This window comes from Somniosus microcephalus, chromosome 20 (genome assembly GCF_052327205.1).
Source record: "Somniosus microcephalus isolate GS21.2 chromosome 20, FLI_Smic_1.0, whole genome shotgun sequence".
Lineage (NCBI taxonomy): Eukaryota > Metazoa > Chordata > Chondrichthyes > Squaliformes > Somniosidae > Somniosus > Somniosus microcephalus.
The window spans coordinates 34,679,116-34,706,195 of NC_141006.1; the positions used below are offsets into that span (position 1 = coordinate 34,679,116).

At 46.5% G+C, this 27,080-nt stretch overlaps 1 protein-coding gene and 1 long non-coding RNA gene across 2 annotated transcripts in view; both read left to right on the forward strand.

The window, feature by feature from the left end:
- LOC147103116 (CUB and sushi domain-containing protein 2-like) overlaps positions 1–27,080 on the forward strand; it is a 904,868-nt gene that overhangs the window by 143,179 nt on the left and 734,609 nt on the right. The gene's annotated exons all lie outside the window — the stretch shown is intronic.
- Positions 17,351–21,348, forward strand: LOC147103117 (uncharacterized). The gene is made up of 3 exons (XR_015072989.1): positions 17,351–17,634; positions 18,001–18,069; positions 18,222–21,348. It is a non-coding gene; the product is annotated as an uncharacterized LOC147103117 (long non-coding RNA).

The following is a 27,080-nucleotide window of genomic DNA, read 5'->3' on the forward strand; positions in this document are numbered from 1 at the left end:
AGGAAATTATTGAAAAAGTAATGAGTTAAGCACTTAAGTAATCTCTTTATGCAAAAAAGGGTTGTGGTCCCTTTATGACATTGAATGCCTTCAACCCAGTGTTTCCATGAGAAACCAAACAACACAGAATTCTACTGGATTCAGGGCAGGAATTGAAGCTGCTGAATATGGTATGAAAAGCAGACTACACAAATCCAGAATTTGGTATTCCATCCACAATTTCTGCTATCCCTGCAGACACAATGGCCCTCATTTTTTAAAGCATGGCTTTGCGCCAAGACAGTTGTCTCCATGCTGAGGAAGTTTAACACAAATTGTTGTTTTAGCATCTTGTCACCAGTTTCGCAGAGTTGATCAAAGGTGCCTGAGATTTTATTTTTTTTATCAAAATCCTGGGAGTACTGACAAGTGTTGTCAAAATGAACAAGCCAAATTCCTGTCATCCAACAAATGAAAACAAAGACAGATATGTTAGATAGGCAGCAATAGCACTGCTTGCAGACCTTGGGAATGGGGGGAAAAATTCAATCATCTGCATGACTTATATAATCTTTGGGTAAAAAGGAATGAAATCTTTTTTATCTTTGTCCTCCTTTGGGGGAGTGTGTGGATGACCAGTGGATTTCAAAAAAACGACTTGCACCATTTGCCATACTGTTCTGTTATTGGACACATACGAGCAGTTGAAAACCCCAAATCTTGATTGTGTGACGAGGAAGGCGGGGGAGGAGTTAACAACCAGTTCTCGGGTTAGGGATCAGGGGAAAGAAGGGTCATGATGTGGGGATGGAGGAGGTGGTGGATGCAAAGGAGTAGAATTACTAACACACTAGTGAAGCGCTATCGCGTTGGGGAGATGTTTCCTGTAAGATAACGAGGCTTTTATTTTCCTTTTTCTTATTATAGGGTTTCATGCGGCATACAGCCATACGTGTTTCATTAAAAAAAATATAAAATCACAAAATGTCTAGCCACAGCCTAATTGCATCCTCATTAGGATGTAAAATATATTGAGTATCACCAATTCTCAAATTAATTAAGTTCACTAACCAATATAAAGATAAAAAAGTGAAGATGTTTTGAAAGTTTTTTTTAAATCTCATGCCAGAGTGAAATTGTTGACATGAAAACCATACCAGTTGCCAATTAGGATAATGGTGTAAGCAAGGCCTGAAGGTCTGATGCTCACTTCAAAATAGTGCAACGTCCTGGCCTTGCAAAGATACACATTTTTTACACAACAGCCCAGGAGAACCAGGAAAATAAAATTATGAAACCTGAGTTCTTAAAAGGAGGGATGTGAATTGAAAATTGCCACAGAGCTCTTTTATTCTAAGATTCTAGTTATTGCAAAGTACAGTGTGTATTGTACTGATCCAGTCCCTGCAGCAATCATGTAACAATCCTGAGGGGCTAGATTATAGGTAGGTGAAGCTGTGGCTCCACCTCGCCAGAGGGGCAAGTTGAATATATAAGATAAGACCTGGAAGGGCCTAGTGAGAGATGAGAGACGAAAGATGAAGTATTGTTATTGTTCAGGCTTCTACCACAAAAACTGCAGAATTATTAAACATGCTCAATTCTGCATACTCCTGTGTCCAGAGTTTCTTTAGAGGAAGTTGAAGACCCTTTTATAAGTGCTGTATATGAATGTTCACAATGGGCCAGAAATTCGGGTCCCCACGGGTGAGTACGCGCTGGGTACTCACGCGTAGGCCCAATGAAAGTGCCGGTTTCGTGCATGCACTGCGCATGCGCGGGAAACCGGGACTTCCGTTCCCTTAAAGGAAGGGGTTCACAGGTCGAACGCGTGCGCCGGAGAGGCAGTGCGTATGCCTGGAACTTCCGTTTTTTTTGCAGGTTTCTCCAGGAGGGTAAGTCTCCAGGAGCTATGCTTTTAAAAAGCAGTTGCAAGGCCTGCTTTTAACAAGGTAAGTGGTGAATTAAGTAAAATTAAAACATTTTTTCCACAGGTTTATTATTTTTAACTATTTTAAGAAAGGTAAGTTTATTTTTAGCCCCGCTAAAAACTGTAATTAATTTTTTCAAAAATTTAAATTATTGTTTAAAATAGTTATTTTATGTAATTTATAGTTATTTTAAAAATGTGATTAAAAAAAAATTTATTTGACGTTTTAGTTATGTTTTGGGCCTGAACTCTATTCATAGATTTGACAGGTCTTCCTGTCAAATTTATGAATAGAGATTCCCTGCTACGATTGGCTCTCCATGGCCCACGAGGGAAAAACCTACTTGACCTCATCCTCACCAATCTACCTGTCGCAGATACATCTGTCCATGACAGCATTGGCAGCAGTGACCACTGCACAGTCATTGTGGAGACGAAGTCACATCTTCACACTGAGAGACACCCTCCATCGTGCTGTGATTCAGAACAGATCTAGCAGCTCAAAACTGGGCATCCATGAGGCACTGTGGGCCATCAGCAGCAGCAGAATTGTATTCCACCACAATCTGTAACCTCATGGCCCGACATATCCCTCACTCTACCATTACCACCAAGCCAGGGACCAACCCTGGTTCAACCAGGAATGTAGAAGAGCGTGCCAGGAGCAGCACCAGGTGTACCTAAAAATGAGGTGCCAACCTGGGAAAGCTGCAACACAGGACCACATGCATGCTAAAAAGCGGAAGCAGCATGCTATAGACAGAGCTAAGCGATCCCACAATCAGCGGATCAGATCAAAGATCTGCAGTCCTGCCACATCCAATCGTGAATGGTGGTGGACCATTAAACAACTAACAGGAGGAGGAGGCACCAAGAATATCCCCATCCTCAATGATGGTGTAGCCCAGCACGTGAGTGCAAAAGACAAGGCTGAAGCGTTTGCAGCCAGAAGTGCCGAGTGGATGATCCATATCGGCCTACACCTGAGGTCCCCACCATCACAGAAGCCAGTCTTCAGCCAATTCGATTCACTCCACGTGATATCAAGAAACGGCTGAACCCACTGGATACAGCAAAGGCTATGGGCCCCGACAACATCCCGGCTATCATGCTGAAGACTTGTGCTCCAGAACTAGCCGCGCCTCTAGCCAAGCTGTTCCAGTACAGCAACAACACTGACATCTACCCGACAATGTGGAAAACTGCCCAGGTATGTCCTGTCCACAAAAAGCAGGACAAATCCAACCCGGCCAATTACCGCCCCATCAGTCTACTCTCAATCATCAGCAAAGTGATATCATCGACAGTGCTATCAAGAGGCACTTACTCACCAATAACCTGCTCACTGATGCCCAGTTTGGGTTCTGCCAGGACCTTTCGGTTCCCGACCTCATTACAGCCTTGGTCCAAACATGGACAAAGGAGCTGAATTCCAGAGGTGAGGTGAGAGTGACTGCCCTTGACATCAAGACAGCATTTGACCGAGTGTGGCATCAAGGAGCCCTAGTAAAACTGAAGTCAATGGGAATCAGGGGGAAAACTTTCCACTGGCTGGAGTCATACCTAACACACAAAGGAAGATGGTTGTGGTGGTTAAAGGTCAATCATCACAGCTCCAGGACATCACTGCTGGAGTTCCTCAGGGCAGTGTCCCAGGCCCAACCATCTTCAGCTGCTTCAGCAATGACCTTCCCTCTAACATAAGGTCAGAAATGAGGATGTTCGCTGATGACTGCACAGTGTTCAGCGCCATTCACAACTCCTCAGATAATGAAGCTGTCCATGCCCGCATGCAACAAGACCTGGACGACGTTCAGGCTTGGGCTGATAAGTGGCAGGTAACATTCGCACCACAGAAGTGCCAGGCAATGACTATCTCCAACAAACGAGAGTCTAACCACCTCCCCTTGACATTCAATGGCATTACCATCGCCGAATCCCCCACTATCAACATCCTGGGGGTCACCATTAACCAGAAACTTAACTGGACCAGCCACATGAATACTGTGGCAACAAGAGCAGGTCAGAGGCTAGGTATTCTGCGGCGAGTGTCTCACCTCCTGACTCCCCAAAGCCTTTCCACCATTTACAAGGCACAAGTAAGGAGTGTGATGGAATACTCTCCACTTTCCTGGATGAGTGCAGCTGCAACAACACTCAAGAAGCTCGACACCATCCAGGACAAAGCAGCCCATTTGATTGGCACCCTGTCCACCACCTTAAACATTCCCTCCCTCCCTCCACCACCGGCGTACAGTGGCTGCAGTGTGTACCATCTACAAGATGCTCTGCAGCAACTCGCCAAGGCTTCTTCGGCAGCACCTCCCGAACCCGTGACCTCTTCCACCTAGAAGGACAAGGGCAGCAGGTGCATGGGAACACCACCACCTCCAAGCTCCCCTCCAAGTCACACACCATCCTGACTTAGAAGTACAATGCCAATCCTTCATCGTCGTTGGGTCCAAATCCTGGAATCCCCTACCTAACAGCACTGTGAGAGTACCATCACCACACGGACTGCAGCGGTTCAAGAAGGCGGCTTACCACCACCTTCTCAAGGGCAACTAGAGATGGGCAATAAATGCTGGCCTTGCCAACGACGCCGAGATCCCTTAAAACGAATTTAAAAAACCACAGAAAAATGTCCCAAGGCACTTCAAAGAGGCCCAAGGAAAATGGACTCCGAGTCAGCGGGAGAGATAAGGAGGGGTGAAAGTGGGATGTTTTAAGGATGAAAATGTTAAATTTGAGGTGTAAGCGATCTTTCTGATGGAGAGAATATAAATTCAGAAACTCGGCTCAGGGTCAAACGTGATGCTGATTCTGAACAGTATGGGCTGGATTTACTTACCGAGATGCGCTGGGGGTGGGACTGCTGCCTTCCAGGTTCTAGTCCTGCCCCCAACGATGTCTGACGAACAAACGCTATTTTGCCCTGATTGGCCTTGTGAACCTGTGGAATTCTCTACCACAGAAGGCAGTTGAGGCCAATTCATTAAATATATTCAAGAAGGAGTTAGATATATTTCTTAAGGCTAAAGGGATCAAGGGATATGGGGAGAAGGCAGGGACAGGGTACTGAATTTGGATGATCAGCCATGATCTCATTGAATGGCGGAGCAGGCTCAAGGGGCCGAATGGCCTACTCCTGCTCCTATCTTCTATGTTTCTATGTTAAGCCTACCCTGCGGGCTTGCCGGCCAATTAAGGGAAAGCCGGTGTCAGATAACGTCAGTTGATGACGCTTCATCTGCCGGTTTTCTTAAAGGCATATGCACCACACTTGTTTGACAGATGATTTGAAACTGTTTGACAGCATTGAGGTGCTGTCAAACACTGACAATCACTGTACGAAGGTGAGCCCTTTCATCTAGGCTCTCCAATGACTCTCTCCTTAGGATAAAACAGATGGCAGTTGCAGCTGATATTGCAGAAGCGATCTGTCACTTCTCCCGATGAGATGAGACTGCACAAACACTTCACAGCTTGTCACCAGCAGAAACATCTAACCACATTAAAAATTACTTTCACAACATGTCCTTACCTCTGATACTAACCAGTGTCCAATTGCATCCTTCACACCACTTCTGCAGCTGTCCTCCAAACACCAACATAACAACAGACCCACAACAAGCCTCAATTACCCTGGCAGGGTTCGCCGATGTTGGGAAGCCCACAGCAGCAGTTGAAAAATTGGAAAAAGCCCCTTAACTGCCTGTTAACTACCTGTTAATAGGCAGTTAAGTGGCTATAATCCTCTTCCCGCTGCTAGGAGTCGGGTCACTGTGCAAATCGGGGACCTGACTCCCGGGAAGATTGGTTGGAGGCGGGTTGGGAGTGGGTTTGGGACCCGCTCCCATTTTTTGGGATTTTCCCAGCAGGCCCACCTCCAAACCCGCCTCCTCAGGGCTGGTAAAATCCAGCCCTATGGCTCAGCATGAGACTGTAGCCAGGAAGGGAGATTGAGTCGATGGCGAGGAGTTTGTTACAGAAATTGAAGGTGCAATATTTACCATATAGTCATCCAAAAAGTATCAATATGTTGTAGTTACTCACCCACAATTGGGGGAAAGAACTTAGATTTACCGATAGTTTTCTAAAAGGTGTCCAGAAATTTAGGATTTGGCGACGGGCGTTGTCAAATATTTTATTGACTAAACTTTTTTTTTGGTCAGCCAAGTGCCTGAAACATGTGAAAACTTGGAGGAGGTGACTTTAAACGCATGCCCTAATCAGGTGTGAAGTTACTGGTGCATTCACAGTATCTGCCTGAACCCATCAGTGGGAGGTCAGAACCATTTTCAGGTTTGGGCCTCATTAGAATGCAGTTGGCAAGCTGCCCAGTTCTCATTCAGTGCCAGCGGGCAGCTGGCCAAACATGGGCAAGCAGAGCTGGAAGTCAGCACTTGAAAAGAGCGAGGCGGGGAGTTGCTCCTTCCTGGCCCCACAAAAAAACCTCACAAAAATGTTCCAGGCTGCTTTTAGAGCACTGATTAGACTGCTGGCCACCTGGTACAAACAACCAGAGTGAGCATGGTGAAGGTCTTATAACTGGCAAAAGACCCCGATTTATATATGCAAGCAGCTCCCTGCCTTTGTTCAGGTGGAAATGCTGGACACCTAGGGCGCGATCTTGCCAGCCCCGGGGAGGCGGGTATGGAGGCGGGACTGCCGGGAAAATGGCAGAATTTGGGGGTGGGTACCCAACCTCCATGCTGTTGTGTATGTACCTTTAAGAGAGAACTGATTTTATACTGTAGTACCGGCAGTGACCACACCTGTATATAAAGCCATAGCAGGCTTCTGTACTTTCAGTTTAAGCATACCCTCTGTTCAGTAAATACCTGTTATTATTGTTCTCCTGCAGTCTGTGTGTTATTGATACGCGGACACTACACTGGCGACGAGCAGGTTCGAACTCACCTGCAGTACTGCATCACCTCACGGGGATCTATCCCTGAAAAGAAGCTTCTTGGAGGTCAAAGTCAGAGCAACGGGCGTCGACCGAGGGCAACCGCCCAGTGATCCATCGGAGTTCGGAGAATTGCAGGGGAGGCTGTGGAGAGCTGGGCTTGGCTCCCCAGTCAAGGTGTTCAAGCAAATCGTGCTGGTAGCAGGTAGTGCGCTGACCCTTCCGGACTGCGGCCGGCTCGAGCTCAATCGGGCGGCTCTGCAAAGGGGGCCGTGCAGCGTCGTCGGGAGGAAAAGAGAGAGAGAGGGTGGAGCGCACAGGGCGCGGTCGGTGCTCAAGAACCGGGCAGCGTAGAGAAAATAAAACGACGGGAAGGAAAAGTGAGACGCGCCGAAGCCGCGGGTCGCCGCCATTACCCTGTAGAACGCTAGGAGCAGCGTGGCAGCAAGGGGAAGAAGGAAAAGCGCGGGAGGTGCCATTTTATTCCATTGGGGAAGAAGGAAAAGCGCGGGAGGTGCCATTTTAATTCATTGGTGAAGAAGAAAAAGCGTGGGAGGCACCATTTTAAACCACCCAAGATACCGAGGAGTGGCAGTATCACTGCTTTCGACAATGAGGTAGAAGGCTGGACCATGTATGTGGAAAGAATTGAAGTGTACTGCAAGGCAAATGAGGTGGCCGATGGAAAGAAGGCGTCGGTATTATTAAATTTGATGGGCGCGAGAACGTACGGCCCATTGCGGAATTTAATTACCCCAGCTAAACCAATGGAGAAAAGTTTTGAAGAGATTGTTAATATCTTACAGGAACACCTAAACCCTACACCGCTGCTGATAGCAGAAAGACTCAAGTTCCATAAAAGAAACCAGCACAAAGATGAGAGCAATGCTGACTATCTTACGGAACTACGCAAGTTATCGAAGCAGTTCGGAGCAGGACTGGCAGACACCTTAAGGGATAAGTTTGTCTGCAGGCTCCAGAGTGAAGGAACCCAGAAACGACTACTTTCAGAAAAGGACCTGAAGCTAGAACAGGCTTTCAGTGTGGCAGTATCCTACGAAGCAGCAGCACGGGGAGCTGCGGAAATACAACAGAAACCACAAGAATACAGCGCTAACGAAATGGCATATAGAGCAGAAAAGTGCTATCGCTGCGGCAGAACAGCCCATGATCAGAAGGACTGCTGGTTTAAGGACAAAGTATGCAGGCAATGTGGGAAAATGGGACATCTAGCAAGAGTCTGCAGGTCGGGAAAGAAAACCAACACTAAAAGAACTACTAAGGAAAAGTACAAGAAAGTAAAAAAAAATGACAGACAGTAGTTCAGAAGATCAGGAGAGTAATAATGGCTCCGGGAGCAGGAGACTAAGTTGTCTAAAGTTACACAACGTGATCACAAAGGAGGAGCACCGAACCATTTGGGTCACCCTCATGATAGCATGGTCCCAATTAAAGATGGAATTGGACACAGGATCAGCCCTAACTGTCATTAATCGACGAGACTATGAGCGGCTATTCTCACACATGCCCTTGAAGGACACGTCCATTGTATTGAAGACATACACGAGGCAAAAAGTCTACCCCAGAGGAAAAATAAGGGTGCCAGTTAAATACAACGGCAAGGAAACACAGAAACTGTATCTATATATACTACAAGATGGAGGACCACCATTATTGGGACGTGAATGGATCCGAAAAATACAATTGGATTGGCATTCCATTCAGGCGCTAACTGTGACTGACAAAAAGGATGATGACGTCACACCTGGACGACTGTCAAAAATTCTAACTGACGCGAAGGAGGTGTTCCAACAAGCACTTGGGACTCTAAAAGGAGTAACGGCAACGATAAAAATCGAAGATAACTCAAACCCCAAAATTTTTAAGGCCAGACCGGTACCGTATGCGATCCGCCCAGCCGTTGAAGCAGAGCTGGAGCGTCTGGAGCGTTCAGGTGTGCTGTCCAAGGTGGACTGGAGCGAGTGGGCCATACCCATCGTTCCTGTAATGAAGAAATCATTGAGCAGCACACCTGGGGAGCCAAAGAAGGTTCGCATCTGTGGGGACTTCAAGGTGACTGTGAACCCAGTCCTGCACACAGTACAATATCCACTTCCGCGGATAGAAGATATTTTCGCCTCACTATCTGGAGGGAAACGCTTTACGAAGATTGATCTGGCCTAAGCGTATCTACAAATGGAGGTGGAAAAAGCATCTAGGAAATACCTCACGATAAACACTCACAAAGGTCTTTACCAGTACAACCGACTGGTATTCGGGGTAGCATCAGCCCCGGCTATTTGGCAGAGGGCGATGGAACAAGTCCTGCAAGGGATCCCGGGGACCCAGTGTTATTTGGACGACATCCTGGTTACGGGCAAAAATGACAGTGAATACCTTGCCAACCTGGAGCAGGTGCTCACTAGATTACAAGAATATGGGCTATCAGCCAACCGCCCGAAATGCGAGTTCTTCAGGAGACAAATCTCGTATTGTGGCCACATGATTGATGAGGAAGGGTTGCATAAGTCCCCAGACAAGATTGAGGCAGTAGTCAAGGCTCCAGCACCGGAAAATGTGTCGCAACTGAGGTCGTTCCTCGGGTTGGTGAACTACTACCATAAGTTCTTGCCGAATTTATCTACAATTCTGCACCCACTGAACGCCCTGCTGCAAACTGGAGTAACATGGAAATGGAGTGATGAGTGTAAGCGTGCCTTTCAGAAATGTAAATGCCTAATCACTTCAAAAGAAGTATTGGCCCACTACAATCCAACACTATTGATTCGGTTGGCATGTGATGCGTCTCCCTACGGCATTGGAGCGGTGCTGTCACACAAATTCCTTGACAGTTCAGAGAGGCCAATAGCCTTTGCGTCGCGCTCGTTAACCTCAGCCGAGCGTAACTACGCCCAGATTGACAGGGAGGCCCTCAGCCTGGTGTGGGGGGTGAAGAAGTTCAATCACTATCTGCATGGGCAGAAATTCACCCTACGGACTGATCATCAGCCTCTGCTCTCCATTTTTAACCCAAAGAAGGGCGTTCCGGTGATGACGGCGCAACGGCTGCAAAGATGGTCACTTTTTCTAGGGGCACATCAGTACGACATAGCGTACAAGGGTACGAAACAGCATGGAAACGCTGCTGGGCTGTCGCGCCTACCATTGCCTGCGGTGGAGGAAGCACCTGCAGTGGGCCCTGTTGAGATATTCCATTCGACCATAGTCGAATGTCTACCTGTTACAAATTCAAGTATAGAGAAGGAAACCCGAAATGACCTGACACTCTCTCGGGTCTATGATTTGACGGTGAAGGGATGGCCAGCACATGCCGACTCACTGTTGCCAGCATTCTCGCCAAGGAGAGAACAGCTGTCAGTGTGCCGGGGGACCTTGATGTGTGGATCCCGAGTGGTAATTCCACCCAAGTTGAGAGATAGGGTGCTCAATGAGCTTCACGAGGGTCATCTGGGAGGGGTAAAAATGAAGAGCCTAGCCAGGGCGTTTGTGTGGTGGCCAGGAATCGATAAAGAAATCGAGGATATGACCAAGAGATGCACAGGATGCCAGAAGGTTCAAAACGCTCCACCACAGGCCCCGCTACACCCATGGGAGTGGCCCTCATCTCCATGGCAATGGGTACACATTGATTTTGCTGGTCCATTTATGGACTCAATGTTTCTAATCACCGTGGATGCCCATTCGAAATGGCCAGAGGTCATCAAAATGTCCTCCACCACCACGGAGAAAACTATTGCAGTCCTACGGACCATCTTCGCCAGGAATGGCTTGCCAGAACAGATTTGCTCCGACAATGGACCACAGTTTGTGTCCGAGGATTTCCGGAGGTTTCTGAGGAATAATGGGGTGAAACATTACACATCTGCCCCATATCATCCAGCCACAAATGGATTGGCTGAGAGGTTTGTTCAGACCTTTAAAAAGGCAATAAAGGCGATGTATAACGACGACATACCACTACAACACAAGGTGGATAATTTCTTGTTTGCTTACCGGAATGCGACACATGCAGTCACCAACCAAGCTCCAGCCATAATGTTCTTCAACCGAAGGCTAAGATGTTGCCTGGATTTGCTCAAACCAAACATAAGACGAGATGTTGAGGATAAGCAATTCCAGCACATCAATGAGAAGCCAACCAGGTGCTTCAAGACAGGGCAACCAGTCTTGGCCTGTGACTACCGAACAGAAAAATGGCAGCCAGGAACGATATGCACACAGCAGGGACCACTAATGTACACAGTGGACGTTGGAGAGAGCATCGTGAGACACCATGCTGACCAGATTCTAGAGTCACAGGAACAAGCCAAACCCATACCACGAGCATGTGCACCTGGTAATGAACCCGAAGTACAGATTGCGTCTACCTCAGAATCAGTGGTATTGGAAGCTGACGAACCAACCAATGACAATGAGCCAGAATCGACTTCGCCGCAAGAACAGGATACTCGAGAAAGGCGCAATCCAGTCAGGATCAGGAAGCCTCCTCAAAGACTGAACTTATAAATGATTATTTCAGTTGATGTATATAGTACAGAGAAAATTGTAATTGTAATTAGTTATTATTTAATTGTTAAATGAATGTCATGTACTGTTTATCTAAAAGGGGAGGAATTGTTGTGTATGTACCTTTAAGAGAGAACTGATTTTATACTGTAGTACCGGCAGTGACCACACGTGTATATAAAGCCATAGCAGGCTTCTGTACTTTCAGTTTAAGCATACCCTCTGTTCAGTAAATACCTGTTATTATTGTTCTCCTGAAGTCCGTGTGTTATTGATACGCGGACACTACACATGCCATCTTGCCATGGCAGATAAGAGGATTATCCCCATTTTGCCCCCACAAGTGCGGGCTTCCCGAAGGCTCCGAACCCCGCCAGGGTCACCGAGGCGAGTAGTGGGTCTGCGGGGGTTGGAGATTTCCAAAAGTGTGCTGTGGAGGTGCGTGATGGGGGCAAGTGTGGAGAGGTGAGTATCTGAGGTAAGTGGAAAGTTAGAAAAAGTGTACTTACCTTTGTTTCTTCTTGCAGGCTTCAGTCGGTGGGTATGCGGAGAGTCTCGCACCTCTGTGGTAAAGATGACAGATGGCCGCTGCATTCTCCAATGCAACAACCATTTCATTTCTGCAAAAGAAAGAGATTTGATGAGGTCTTGAATTCAAGAACTCACCAGCGATAGAGAATGTCAGTGTTTGACAGCTTCACAGAGCTGTCAAATGATGACAATTCTTCTGTCAAAACTTTTTGACAGATGAAACGTCATACGTTGACGTTCTTTGCAACCAGCTTTCCCTTAATTGGCCTGCTAAGCCCGCTGGGCGGGCTTAACAAGGTCAATCAAGGGAAAATAGCCTGGGTTGGTCACAAATCGATGGAGGTGGGACATCGACCCGCCAAGCAGCAATCCCGCCTCCAACGTGCCCCCATTGCCAAAATCACCCCCCCCCCCCCATCTCACAGGCCTGCCTGAAAATTGCATCAGAGGAGCTTTGGCCAGCAACTATTTCCCTGCCATTTTTAACAACCAGAAGCCTCGTAGATGGGACCGGCAGCAGTTTAAATTCGCCTCCAGAATCTTCAAGCTATTCTACTGAAAAACCCTCAGAGCTGCAGTTTCTGTTTGCTTATTTTGGGATGCACATGGTGTTAGTGCCATATTTAGTCCAGAGCTTCAGTGAACGTTGGCAAAATACAAGGCTTAGGGAAGCCTTTTCGTGACCATAGAAACTAAGCCAGTTATTTATTCTTTTAGTGCCATCCAGATGCTGTTTACTTATTGCTGGCAACCAACTCCTGGCTTTGACACTAATTTTATGTCAAAGATTCATAGCAATGGTGTGATCATATTTACAATTCAGCCTTCAAAGACAGGTTTTAACCATTTTATATTAAAACTATACAATGGAAACAGGGAGGCAGAGAAGAAACATACACATTTTGGCCTCAAACAGCTTACCGGCGAAGCGGTTTTCAATTTCAGGCCACTGTGTTGCTGGCAGCAACGCTCGGGTAGGTCCTGGGAGAGGGGGGGGAAGTGATGAGGAGGAGGAGAGGGGGGGCGGTGGACAATCAAGAGAGCGGGGGAAGTGATCAGATAGGGACCAAAACAGTCTTTGGCATTATAGTTAGACATGGGAAGAGCAGTCCTGCTCCTCCCGGCTTCACATTTCAGGCAAGTACTTTTTAAAACGTACGATTTTGGTGAAGGCCTCCAGCGGTCATTTTTTAAGGTCCAGTGATTCGGCAGCATGTAGGCATGGTTATCCTGAATGCAGCCAGTCCGGCGCCAGCCGCCTTTAGGGCAGCCCAATTTTGCGAAAGCAGCCTCAGACACGTGTTAGGTCCTTTGCATATGCATCATTGTAAAAAAAAATGAAGACTTTGGCCCTGATATTTCCGAGGAGGTAGGGAGGGAGCCGAGGCAGCTGTCAGAGGCCGGAAACTTGGGAACGCGGAGGCCCCACTGAATTTAATGGCAGGACCTCATTAGAATTTTAAAATTCAGTTTCCCTGTCCTGCAGCCGGCCAGATTGAAGGCTGACTGGTGGGAAAGCCTGCGTTACAAGGCAGCAGCTGGAGATGGTCCCCGACAATCTGAAGATCGGGGGGGGGGGCATGGGTTGGTGGGGAGGGGAAGGGTGGGGGCGGTGCTCAAAGCGCAGCAGAGAGCTGGGAGGAAGTGTCTGAGAGATTGTGGGAGTTGAAGAGATTGCGGAGAGGGGGAGTGTGAGATCGCGGGGGTCAGTGGTTGCTGGAGGTGCAGCGGCCTAAAGATCACGGGGAGGGAGGCCGATTGTGGCAGGTTTGCTTGGCGGGGGCTGGGGGAAGCACTCCTTCCCCTGGCCCACAAGCAGTGCTGGACAAGCACTTAACCGCTGGATCTGGGAAACCCAGCCCGTAGCTATTAAATTCAAATTGATGATAAAATGAGCCTCATCTAAATATTATAATTCCCAACCCGCCTGGCAGAAGCGGATTACTTGTCCGACCCTAAACCTGCCCCATTAAACTGAAAATGGCGTGTTCGCGGCTGGTTGGGGTCAGGTTTCCCATTTTTTTTAACAATTTAACCCCTCGATGCTGTTCCGCCCATCCTGGCAGGGGATGGGGTTAAATTACCCCATTGATTTATTCAGAATATCACCCAAGGCCAATTAAAACTCTGATTTTTTTTCCTCCTCAAATCATAGACTTTTTGGTACAGAGCAGCAACCTGCGGTATCAACTGAAACATATGGATTGCAATATAGCTTTTATTTAAAGTAGACATGAGAACATAAGAAATAGGAGCAGGAGTAGGCCATTCGGCCCTTCGAGCCTGCTCTGCCATTCAATGAGATCATGGCTGATCGTCTGCCTCACTTCCATTCACCGGCCCTATCGCCATATCCCTTGATGCCCTTACTAGTCAGAAATCTATCGACTTCTGTTTTGAATATACCCAATGACTGAGCCTCCACCGCCCTCTGGGGTAGAGAATTCCAAAGATTCACCACCCTCTGTGTGAAGAAATGTCTTCTCATCTCAGTCCTGAATGGCCTACCCTTTATCCTGAGGCTGTGGCCCCTGGTTCTAGATTCCCCAGCCAAGGGAAACATTCTCCCAGCATCCACCCTATCAAGCCCTGTAATAATTTTGTATGCTTCAATGAGATCCCCTCTCATTCTTCTGAATTCAGGAGATTACAGGTCTAGTTTACTTAATCTCTTCTCATACGACAGTCCCGCCATCCCAGGAATCAATCTCGTGAACCTCCGTTGCACTCCCTCTATGGCAAGTATATCCTTCCTTAGATAAGGAGACCAAAATTGTATACAGTACTCCAGGTGTGGTCTCACCAAGGCCCTATATAATTGGAGTAAGACTTCTTTACTCCTGTACTCAAATCCTCTGGTAATGAAGGCCATTTGCCTTCCTAATGGCTTGCTGCATCTGCACATTCACTTTCAGTGACTCATGTACAAGGACACCCAGGTCCCTTTGAGTACCTGCATTCCCCAATCTTTCACCATTTAGGAAATACTCTGCCTTTCTGTTTTTTCTACCAAAGTGGATAACTTCACATTTATCCACATTATATTCCATCTGCCATGTTCTCGCCCACTCACTGAGCCTGTCGATATCCCCTTGAAGCCTTTTCACATCCTCTTCGCAACTGACACTGCTACCTAGCTTTGTGTCATCAGCAAATTTGGAAATGTTACATTTAGTCCCCTCATCCAAGTCATTGATATAGATTGTGAATAGCTGGGGCCCAAGCACCGATCCTTGTGGTACCCCACGAGTCACAGCCTGCCATCCTGAAAAAGACAGTGCACTCAATCTGTTCAGACAGCACTGCTATAGTTCTGCAATGGGATGGCAGCAAGCACAACTCATTAGATGTTAAAGAAGCAAAACCTTGACGGACTTTTGAAGAATAGGTTACAAGTACTGACAAAATAATACAATTGGAGGAGAAAGGCTCTAGTCTGCATAAATCTCCTGTAACAATCTTTGTTCTAGTTTGGGAGTGGAGAGCAGGAGGGATTCTCTTACCTTTGCTAGCATTCTAGTTGAAAGTTGGTACTAGATGAGAGTAGTGGTATAGATTATTCTGTATCCATCTTCTTGCAAAATGCACAGGCTGCTTTAAATATTTAGAAGTTTTTTTTTTCACAGCTACACAAAAGGCTCCAAGGCAAATGTATATTATGTGACATGATTTCCATTGAGATTACATTTGTTTTGTGCTTCCAATCACTGTAAAAATTTCAGGATCATTAATTGCATTCCAGAATAACTGGAGCCTTTTGGTGAAACCCTGCTGGAAGGCAGGTCTATGAAATGTAAAATTTATTTTGGGTGTTAAACGTAATATCTCAATATCCCAAATCATGAATTAGTTCACTGATGTAATTTGTTTATGGGTTTTTATAATGCTCCTGGGGTGTCACAGATCTGGAAATATCTTGCTTTGTGTGACGTCAGCATGTACCATAATGCTGTACCAGGTAGCATGCCAAAAGTAAATTTTCAATTTGTATTTCATCCTCCTTTGAAGTCTCTACTTTCACCTTCATGAGATTGCTTCAGAACTTGCAGTCCAAGGCTGACTCTCTCTCCCATCATTGAGATAGTTGTCAAAAATGAGAATCTAAAATGAGCAGGTGCCTACCAACAGAAAGGCAAAAGTCATCAGAACTATAAAAAAAAATCCCAATGGAAGTCAAACTTTTATTAAAAAAAAGAAAATTAAGAGAATCCTTCAAGCAGCTTCTCTTAAGGTCCAACAAAATCAGCGATTTCCTGGTACAGAGAACAGCACTTCCCTCCATCATGTCGTATCCATCATGACAACTGTACCAATAACGATGGGTTCTGGGATGGACTCATCCCTGAATCTGACATGGAAGTTATTGAGAACCACTGTTCCTTCTTAAGAAAAGATGTATGTTGCCTTTCCAGTCTGCAAAGATCTTGGGGGAGAAATTCGGTATCGCCCCGTTTGGGGCGCGATTATCGGCCGGGCGCAAAGTTTAGCGCCTGCCACTAATTATCGCCTCCGACTGCAAACTTGGCTTTTATCGCCCCTGGAGGTGATTGGAGCACTAAATCAGGTGCTACACACCTCTCTTAAGGCGCTAACGCCGAGGAGCGAGGCGCTACCTCAGAGCGCTGGCGAAGCTCATGTGATGTCAGTCAGCAATGGAACACAGACACACTGGCGCCGGCCAGTTCTTAAAGGGGAGGGTTGATCTTGCTCTCCATCCACACCTTGCTCATTGCAGCCTTGAATCTCGGCCTGGAGAGACCTGCACATCAAATCTGCTGGAAAGAATAATGGAGCGGCCCAGGGAAAGATGTCACAGTGCAGCCCCCATAGTCTCTTTTAAATTGATGCAAGGAAGATCAAATCAAAATGAACCTGCAAAGTGCTGCTCAGTACCCAAAACTCCTCAACACAGCGTTGAATATCTTCAGAAGTCTCTCTCACTCAGAATGCGTGGTGCAAAAATGTCGCCGAAAGAAAAGGCAGGAAACTGTCCCGTTTAAATAGCATTCCTCCGGTCCCTTCCCGACTGCAAAATGCTCCCCTCAACCTGTCGTTGCTAGCGGCAGGCAGTATGGCAGGGGGCGCCACTCACTATTCAGTCCGGGGCGCTACCGGGGCGTTGCACGCTCGACTGACGTCACGAGCTGTGGGCGCAGGAGATCGGGGTGGTAGTGTTTAGCGCTGCCGCAAAATGTCTGGTCAATTTCGTGAGCTGCGCAGACATCGCCACGCCCGTGTGCTAGTTGCTTTGCGCCCCATTAGCACCCTCTTAAGGCGCTAATGGGAGGTGCAAACCAACTGAATTTTTCCCCCTTTTCTTTTAAAAAAGAGGTAATTAAAATATGTATCTTGAGCAGCACTGGACTGTAGTCTTGAGTTGGCATGCTCATGACTTGCATGGCTAGGTGTGTGTGTGACATAAACTCTGTACATTGTTGGACATGAAATAACATTTAAAAATTGATTTCCTTTTCTCTTTCATATAAAAATGTTTGTGAAAAATATCATGTTTTTGCACCTCCATAATAAGTCTAACATAAATGAATGCCCAGCTACTTCTTCCCCACAATGTTTGAGACTCAATTTATGCTGCTGTGTAATGAGTTGCATCTAGATGGTAATGTGAAACAGGAAACATTTTAACCTAGAATTGTTGGCTTACTAAGGAACATTTTAAATTTGGGAGTGGAGGGAGGTTTGAATGATTGCTAAGGATGTGTGCTTGAGTGAACTATTCCACTTCTGGTCTCTTCAGGTATGACAACCCTTCCCTGTCTTATTGGGATTAAGGATGCTGGGTACAATAAGGGTGGGATATGGATCTATGGGATATGTTCACCTACTTGGTATTTTTGTTCTTCTGTCCTCAGGGAATAAGTTAATTTAAATGAGTGTAGTAAAATGATCAGAGCTGAGCTTTTAATTTTTTTTAGTAGTTGCAGAATACTTTGAATACTAGTGTCTTGTATTTATTTACTTCTCCCCTTTGCTGTAACACTATTTGATTGTAAGTGTTTCTTTCATTCTGAATGTATTTTGTTTCAACATTTAATTCATTACTTTTTAAAGTATGGTGCATACTTTTGTTTTTTTGTTATTCTCCTTTTCTCTCCTCCCGAAGGGGCTAACTCTTGATTCCACCAGCATTGGCAACCATACAGTAACTTCCCTAAGTGGCCGTTCTTCATTGGTGAGTCACGGCAATGAGTGTTTCCAGGCTAGTCAATCAAGAGACCAAGCCTCTTTTCACCCGATGTTTGCACATGCACTCTACAGCAAGTAATGGACATGAATCAGGATAAAGCACCCAGACTGATTGATTTTTGTTCTTCCCTAATCCAGAAGTCTTCAGTCCAATTGAAGTGCCTCAGCTGCTGACCCTTAAACAGCCAATTCAGAACAGACTAGGAGGTTAACCTGGATCATCTGGTCTGCATAATTTAATGGTCCTTTTGTCTGCAGTAGGCCATTGGGGAAGCTGTATTTGTTAATTGATACAGATAATGAGGGTAGATTTTCTTTTATGGACACCTGTAGGGTACGAGACAGGCACAGTATACCTCAGGTACTCTGCAGTTGTGAGGAAGCAGCTGGCAATGTCTTTCTTTCCCATGGCCATTTGCAAGGCCTAGTGGGTACGCTAGGCACAGGCCTACCCCCTGGCTGGGCTTTGTTCCCCAACAGGGAAGAAGCAGGAGTACACTGTTGCTGGAGAGCAGCAATTAGAAAGTCCCAAGGCCCACAGATCATCTGCAGGGATAGTAGGGGTGGTGGAGAAAGTATTTCTGCCTGTTCCCTCTTCAGTGTTCAACTTTCCAACACAGCTGTAGGGCTTTCAAATCCATAGGGATCCCAGACAGATCTTTGCACCATGTATTTTCAGAAGCTCAATAGATGGATGAATAGCAAACTGAGTTGGGAGGTTGGAAACGCCCATCTTCCTCCCTATCCCTAATTTCCATGAAAATGCTGAGCTTGTGTGTCTATTACAGATACAGGCCCAGTGACATATTGTGGGGCAGCTCCAGGAAATCCTAGGGTAATGCAGTGAGGACAGAGGCCTGATGTTGTGGGTCTCTCTTCCCTTTTCCTATTCCCTGTGCGTGGGGATTGCTGATTGCCCAGGTACAGGGAAGAGGAAAATCTATCTTCCAGTATTTCACAAAACAACATGCTTAGTTTGTGTATGATAAGTTTATTGATCTTGTAAAATCTATTTTTTAAAAGCCAAAACTTTAGCTTTTTCATTTCTACATAAACCTTTTCTATTCTATTTGACATTAACTGCTGATTCTAGTCAGACGAGACTTGTGCCTTTCTCTGCATTGCTTCATTGTTTATTCAACTAGGATCTCACCCTCCTTACTGATGTTTTATACCCTTCCTAATGCTGTATGGCCCGCTGTACATTTATTTGTATTCTACTCTTGTCGGCTATATACCCATAGTTATAGCTGGTAAACAATCAGAAATGCCAAACACCGTCATTTTCTGTTGTGGAGTTGCTGATATTTTGACAAGTGAACCTGTGTAATATTTTCATATAACTTGTTCAATATTTTAATCAATATTTTATCTTTGTCACTGGTGTTTAATTTCTCCTTCATCTGATCTCCAGTCTTTCGCATCTGTGAACTACATGTTTGGGCAAATGGAAGTTAGTACTGCAATTTAAGTTCATAGATTTGTCATCCAAATTCTCATTTTATGAAAGATAAATTTCCCTCCAAAAAGGACTCTGGAAAATTAGGTCATACTATTCTACATTTTCAAGAGCATTTATCTCAGTAAATTCCCCAGTGCCGCTGTTAAGATGGTTAACTATGCTGAGATCATTTGATATGTAGCCTTTCCGTATGGAAGGAGAAAGAAATGTTATGCTAGGATGAATGATTTTGTCAACTAATGGTAAATAATTGAATGTGGAAAGAAAGGCTTTGAGCCATGGACTACTTCCATCAACCAAGGCAATGTGACTGTTTTATGTTGTATCATAACCTGCAATTTTGTGTAAGCTGTTAATATGCAATAATTTGTGTTATTGAAAAAGTCTGGTACAATGACATGGAAATCTGTATATCACTTTAATTGCCTTGACGTTGATTTGAATCATCATGACAATGATTTACACCCAAAATTGAGCTTTAAATAAATGAAGTGATAGCAATTGGAATGCAGACTTTGTTTTAACCAGGTTATTTTCACTGTGATAAGCACACCTTATAATAAAGGTACAATATTTTACATGTTTGTACAGAGAGATGGACACAATGATTGTGGCCAGAACAAAATTGATTCTAAATACATTTGTTGTTGTACATTGAAGTTTTAATAACACGATGAAAAGACAGTGAAAATCTAAATAGAAGTTCATACTTTAGCAGATAGCCTAAACATGATTTTGTGTGATATTGGCTTACTAACATTGGTTGACGCTCACCAATAGCCAATACATCAAAGCTCTCTGACAAAATTTACTGTTCCTTTCTCTCAATGCTATTCTAATCTTTGAATTTTTTTCACACTTGTGTTCAGTAACAGCAGGTCTGACATGGAGCTAAATACCTATTTATTGATTTGACTACACAGCTGTGTAGTGCTTTCTCCTTTATGACTGTAACAAGGTTTTGACATTGAATTTTTTTCCCTTATTTCTGGAGAGGGAAAAATATTCATCAGTGCTTTCTAACACAATTCCAGCATTTTTTTCCCTCATATCTACCTGTTCACTAAAATTAGCAGAGGCAGGAATTTCAATCACTTAATAAATTTGTTACCTTAATTTGAAGTGTTCCGAAAGATGGTCTGGATTCCAAACTCAGAACATCTGCTTTTACTTGTCAAGATTCTCATTTTCTCAGTAGCCATTGTCCTAGCTTTTATTCTATATCTTTTCTCACCAATTCTTAACCCCTTTCCTGCTGGTCCTTGGTTTGGTTTTGGATATATTTTTGGGTTTTTTTGCTTGCGCTCTTATCTCCTTTTTCTTTTACTCATGCAAACTCATTCTTTTCAAGTTTCCTTCATTGTATCAGTTGATTTCCTTTTTTTTTCTTTTGAACTTAATGCATTCTCCACCCTTGGCTCATTTCATCTGCTGAACCATGCACACACCATTTGCCCTTGAATACTATTTTTTTTTTACCAATACTCCATTTCAGACACTGCTTTGTTTCTGTTTATATCTTCTGTATACATTGTTTTACTGGTTTTGGCCAACTTCCTCTTGCCCCTTTTCCTTTCAGAGCTTTTTTCCTGGTGCCCTCTCCCATGGGCACAACCCCTTTCACATTTTTTTCACTTATGCCTTGCTTGCTCGTGCTCAGCTCTTACCAGCCCTGGTGACTTGCTTCTCATTCTCCTTTACTCTTTGCCTCTCTCTTTTTCTAAGCAACAGTCCATTTTAAAGAAAATCCTGAACCTAAATTGCTAATAGCATACCTAAATTTGTAATACGTGGTTCCCTTATTAAAATCATAATATAACAATGTTTAAAATATTAATGCATAATTTTAAATGAGAATGTATGTTCCTTCCCACACTGTAAATGGACTATATAATGGATAATGTCATGGAATTAATCCAGGTGATGCACCTTACCTTAGTTGTTGCAATCATAATTACACTGGTATGGTTCATTGAAGTAAAGGTCAAATGTGGGATCTGGAACTTTCCAGCACTTTGGATTCACGAAGAGCCCAAAGTAAACCACTAGTTGAAGAATATATCCTGTTGGTTCAATAATTTATTTTAGAGCTTAGCATACACCGAGTGCGAAAAATAATATATCTGTTGCAGCCTCCAGAGGGATTATGACTGAATTTTGGCACCAGCAGAAGACTTGAAGCCTACAACAGTACCACACAGTCTAAAATAAGTTGGTTAAATTTGGGTTAGAACAGGCTTAGTTTTTGCTTAGTTATCCCTTCCTCCATTGAGGTATAGCCTGCTGGAACTCGGGCTGGGCTCATGTATGAAGAATGCCCATTTGGCAAGATACTGGAGAGCTCCCAGTACCTTTGGAACCCCATTCCACCAAGAGTCAGTGTTTTTATGAGAAGAAGGTAGAAACCTTATGGGAGTGCGAAACAAATCTTAAAATATAGCTCCTCGATCTGTCTGAAATATAAACCCACAAGTAGGAAAGCTTAAAATATGTCTGTGGTAAACCACTGTTGTTAGTATTGTTGTTCACTGTTAGTACTGTTGTTCACTCTTGCATATTGTTGTACTTGTCTGTGCATGCCTCAGCTGACTCCGCCCCTGGCTCCACCCTCATGGCTGGGTATAAAGGTCGCTGCTCAGAAGCCTCCAGCCCTTTTGGATACCAGGCAACCACAAGAGGCATGCTCTGTTCTTTGGTAATAAAAGCCTGTTTATTACTTTCTCAATCTCCAGTCTTTTGTAGCAATTGATAGTGCATCAATTTTATTACCAAAGTTAAATGTTGGCTGCGGATGCTGATCAACCGATGGCGCAAAACGCTGAGCAGCAGGCGCTGCTGCGAGCCCTCAGACCAACATGCCTGGACCTAGACCCCCAAGAAGCGGGTTCGTCGACTAAATTCGCACAATGGCTGCGTTGCTTTGAGGCGTATCTGGAAGCCTCGACCGTGACTCTTGATGAAAATAAACTGAAAATCCTGGCCTCGAAGGTGAGCCACCAAGTCTATACTTTAATCCAAGATGCGACGACCTACGCGGCGGCTATCGACCTACTGAAAGGGCAGTATGCACGCCCGGTTAACACGGTCTATGCCAGGCACCTTTTAAGATCTCGCAGACAGCAGCCCGGGGAATCGGTGGAAGCCTTCCTACGGGCACTGCGGGTACTCGGACGCGGCTGCGACTGCAAGGAAGTATCGGCCGCGGCACATGCGGAGGGATTGATACGAGACGCTTTCGTTGCGGGTCTAAGGTCCGACTACTCCCGGCAGAGGCTGCTGGAGAAGGGTGAAATAGACCTGACAAAGGCAGTGTCCCTCGCGCTCTCGCTCGACGCGGCCCACAGAAATATGGACGCTTTCTCCCCTCATCGCCCCGCGCCGTGGACGCTGCAATCTTGGGCCATGGGACCGCCACCTCCGACTGCTGCAGCGATGTCCAAGGCACAAAAATGCTATTTTTGTGGCCAAGCTAAACACCCTAGAGCACGCTGCCCCGCGAAGAATGCTACCTGCTCTGGCTGCGGGAAGAAAGGTCACTACGTTAGCGCCTGCAAAGGGAAGACCGCTAACGCCAGCAGCGCTGCGTGCGAACCGTGGGTGCAGCCATCTTGTCCGCCATCTTGGGCTCCCCCAGCCGCGTGGGGATCGGGACCGTGGGCGCCGCCATTTTGTCCGCCATCTTGGACGCCTCCGACTTCAACCACGGGGGAGCCGGACTCAACCACCGCCTCATCTGACGACCACATCGACTCGCTCGACCATACGCTGGCCTCCGTGACGCTGGACCAATCTCTCCCTCATCAACTGTCCAGGTCCATGATGGATATTACGGTAAACGGCCGCGCCACTACCTGCCTTTTTGACAGCGGGAGCACGGAGAGCTTTATCCACCCCGACACGGTGCGCAGTTACTCTCTCCCGGTCCTGCCGACGCGCCATCGGATCTCTTTGGCTTCCAAAGCCCAGTCAGCGGACGTCGGTGGCTATTGTGTAGTGACCCTTTCAGTAAGGGGCACAGAATACAAAAATTTTAAACTTCTGGTCCTGCCCCATCTCTGCGCTGCCGTTCTACTGGGGTTGGATTTTCAGTGCCACCTTAAGAGTGTCACATTAGCGTATGACGGACCCCTCCCCCCACTCACAGTCTGCAGCCAGCAGCTTTTAAATCGCCCGCCGTGCACCATTTGCAGCCTCTCCACCCTTAAAGTCCCCCCCCCCTCCTTGTTCGCTAACCTCACCCGCGACTGTAAGCCCATCGCTACCAAAAGCAGGCGTTACAGTGTTGGGGATAGGAGCTTCATTAAATCCGAGGTAGCGAGACTCCTGAAGGAAGGGATTATTGAAAGTAGCACCAGCCCATGGCGAGCACAAGTGGTGGTAGTGAAGACTGGCGAAAAACAGCGCCTAGTTATTGACTACAGCCAGACGATCAATCGCTACACCCAACTAGATGCATACCCACTCCCCCGCATATCTGACATGGTCAATCAGATAGCACAATACCGGGTGTTCTCGACGATTGATCTGAAGTCGGCATACCACCAGCTCCCCATCAGGGCTGAGGACCGCCAGTACACAGCTTTTGAAGCTGACGGTCGGCTCTATCACTTTCTCAGAGTTCCCTTCGGCGTCACCAACGGAGTTTCTGTCTTCCAACGGGAGATGGACCGGATGGTTGACCAGAACGCGCTCCAGGCCACTTTCCCATATCTAGACAACGTCACCATCTGCGGCCACGACCAGCAGGACCACGACGTTAATCTAGAGAAATTCCTCCGGACGGCCCAGCGGCTGAATCTCACATACAACAAAGACAAATGTATGTTTCGTACTACGCGCCTCGCTATTCTTGGCTGCGTAGTGGAGAACGGAGTCATCGGCCCAGACCCCGATAGAATGCGCCCCCTTATGGAGCTCCCCCTCCCCCACTGCCAGAAAGCACTGAAGAGATGCCTGGGGTTTTTCTCTTACTATGCTCAGTGGGTGCCCAACTATGCGGATAAAGCCCGACCCCTCATCAAGTCCGCCTCCTTCCCCCTGACAGCAGAGGCCTGTGCAGCCTTCACTCTCATAAAAGGAGACATTGCGAAGGCCACAATGCATGCTGTGGATGAGTCCCTTCCTTTTCAAGTGGAGAGCGACGCATCCGACTTTGCCCTAGCTGCAACCCTTAACCAGGCGGGGAGACCCGTGGCCTTTTTCTCAAGGACCCTCCAGGGCCCCGAGATTCGACACTCCTCTGTCGAAAAGGAGGCCCAGGCCATTGTGGAAGCCGTGCGACATTGGCGGCATTACCTGGCCGGAAAACGATTTACCCTGCTCACTGACCAGCGTTCAGTGGCTTTTATGTTTCATAATAAGCAGCGGGGCAAAATCAAGAATGACAAGATCTTAAGGTGGAGAATCGAACTCTCCACCTACAATTACGATATCTTGTACCGGCCCGGGAAACTCAATGAGCCCCCAGATGCCCTATCACGTGGTACGTGCGCCAACGCGCAGGTTGATAGGCTACAGACCCTCCACAATGACCTCTGCCACCCGGGGGTCACCAGGTTCTTCCATTTTATCAAATCCCGTAACCTGCCCTACTCCATCGAGGAGGTCAGGACCATGACCAGGAACTGCCAGATCTGTGCCGAGTGCAAGCCGCATTTTTATAGGCCAGACAGAGCGAGCCTGATCAAAGCCACGCGCCCCTTCGAGCGGCTGAGCATCGATTTTAAAGGGCCCCTCCCCTCCTCTGACCGCAATGTGTACTTCCTCAATATAATTGATGAGTACTCCCGTTTCCCGTTTGCCATCCCTTGCTCGGACATGACCAGTACCACGGTCATTAAATGTCTGAATGACCTCTTCGCCTTGTTCGGTTTCCCTAGCTATATCCATAGCGACAGGGGCTCATCTTTTATGAGCGACGAACTTCGGCAGTACCTGCTCGCGAGAGGCATTGCTACAAGCAGGACCACCAGCTACAACCCCCGGGGTAACGGCCAGGTGGAAAGGGAGAATGCGACAGTCTGGAAGGCAGTCCTTTTAAACTTAAAATCTAAGGGCCTTCCGACCTCCCGCTGGCAGGAGGTCCTCCCTGCGGCGCTCCATTCCATTCGGTCGCTGCTCTGTACACCCACCAATGCCACTCCTCACGAGAGAATGTTCTCCTTCCCCAGGAAGTCCACGTCGGGGATTTCGCTACCAACATGGCTGACTTCTCCAGGTCCCGTCCTACTGCGGAAGCACGTGAGGACCCATAAGGCGGACCCCCTGGTCGAGAGGGTGAGCCTCCTCCACGCCAACCCGCAGTATGCTTACGTGGTGTACCCGGACGGGCGGGAGGACACAGTCTCCATTCGAGACCTCGCACCTGCAGGTGCTCCTGAAACACCCTCTTCGCCACCCACCGCTACTCCTGCCTACCCCCAGGACACAGTCCCCGCACGAGACCTCGCACCTTCGGGTGCCTCTGAGAGACCACCATTGCTACCTCCCATTACCCATGCTCTGACCCCTGTAGACGGCATGCAGCAGCCCCAGGGTCCGCCACCTGCTACACCTCCTCTGAACGAGACACCGGGTTCGCCGTTGGATGCTGCACCATCACCGCCGCTGCTGCGACGCTCAGGACGGCTTACAAGGCCTCCTGATAGACTTCAGTACACGAATTTTTAGTGCACTTCACCCCGCCGGACTCAATTCTAAACAAGGGGTGAATGTGGTAAACCACTGTTGTTAGTATTGTTGTTCACTGTTAGTACTGTTGTTCACTCTTGCATATTGTTGTACTTGTCTGTGCATGCCTCAGCTGACTCCGCCCCTGGCTCCACCCTCATGGCTGGGTATAAAGGTCGCTGCTCAGAAGCCTCCAGCCCTTTTGGATACCAGGCAACCACAAGAGGCATGCTCTGTTCTTTGGTAATAAAAGCCTGTTTATTACTTTCTCAATCTCCAGTCTTTTGTAGCAATTGATAGTGCATCAATGTCCCAAAGCAAAAATATCCCCATACTATGATTATCCCCATAAGTAATATTGGCCCGGATTTTGCAGTAGAATTAACAGTGAGTCTATCAGCACTCGCCATTATTAAGGAGTAAATTGGATAGCAACTTCTAGCATCCGTGCATGCGCAGTTAAATGCGGAAATCAGGAAATTACTGTCCAAGTTATCCTGTTCCCCCAGCAGCTTCGCTACACTGGTATCTCACAGAGAGTCTCGGCATTCACACACATGGAAGGACATGAATTTGCAATACTTACCCACAAAAACCCACTAAACATGCCAGAAAATGGTGGGGCTGGTCCATTCAAGTGTAAGTGAATTTTTAACACTGTGCTAAGTCTTAATTACTACCAAACAACCTCTCTGGCACTGAAAATTAATTTTTACAAGTCCTTCAAACTTTAATTATTGGAGATTAAAAAAATATTTTTTTACTTTTTCTTTCTGTCTCTTTTACCTCTCAATCTCATTTTTCTTCCCTCACTTTTATTTTGCTATCTACATGATTTGGCATTGAATTAAGTATTCAAACTTACA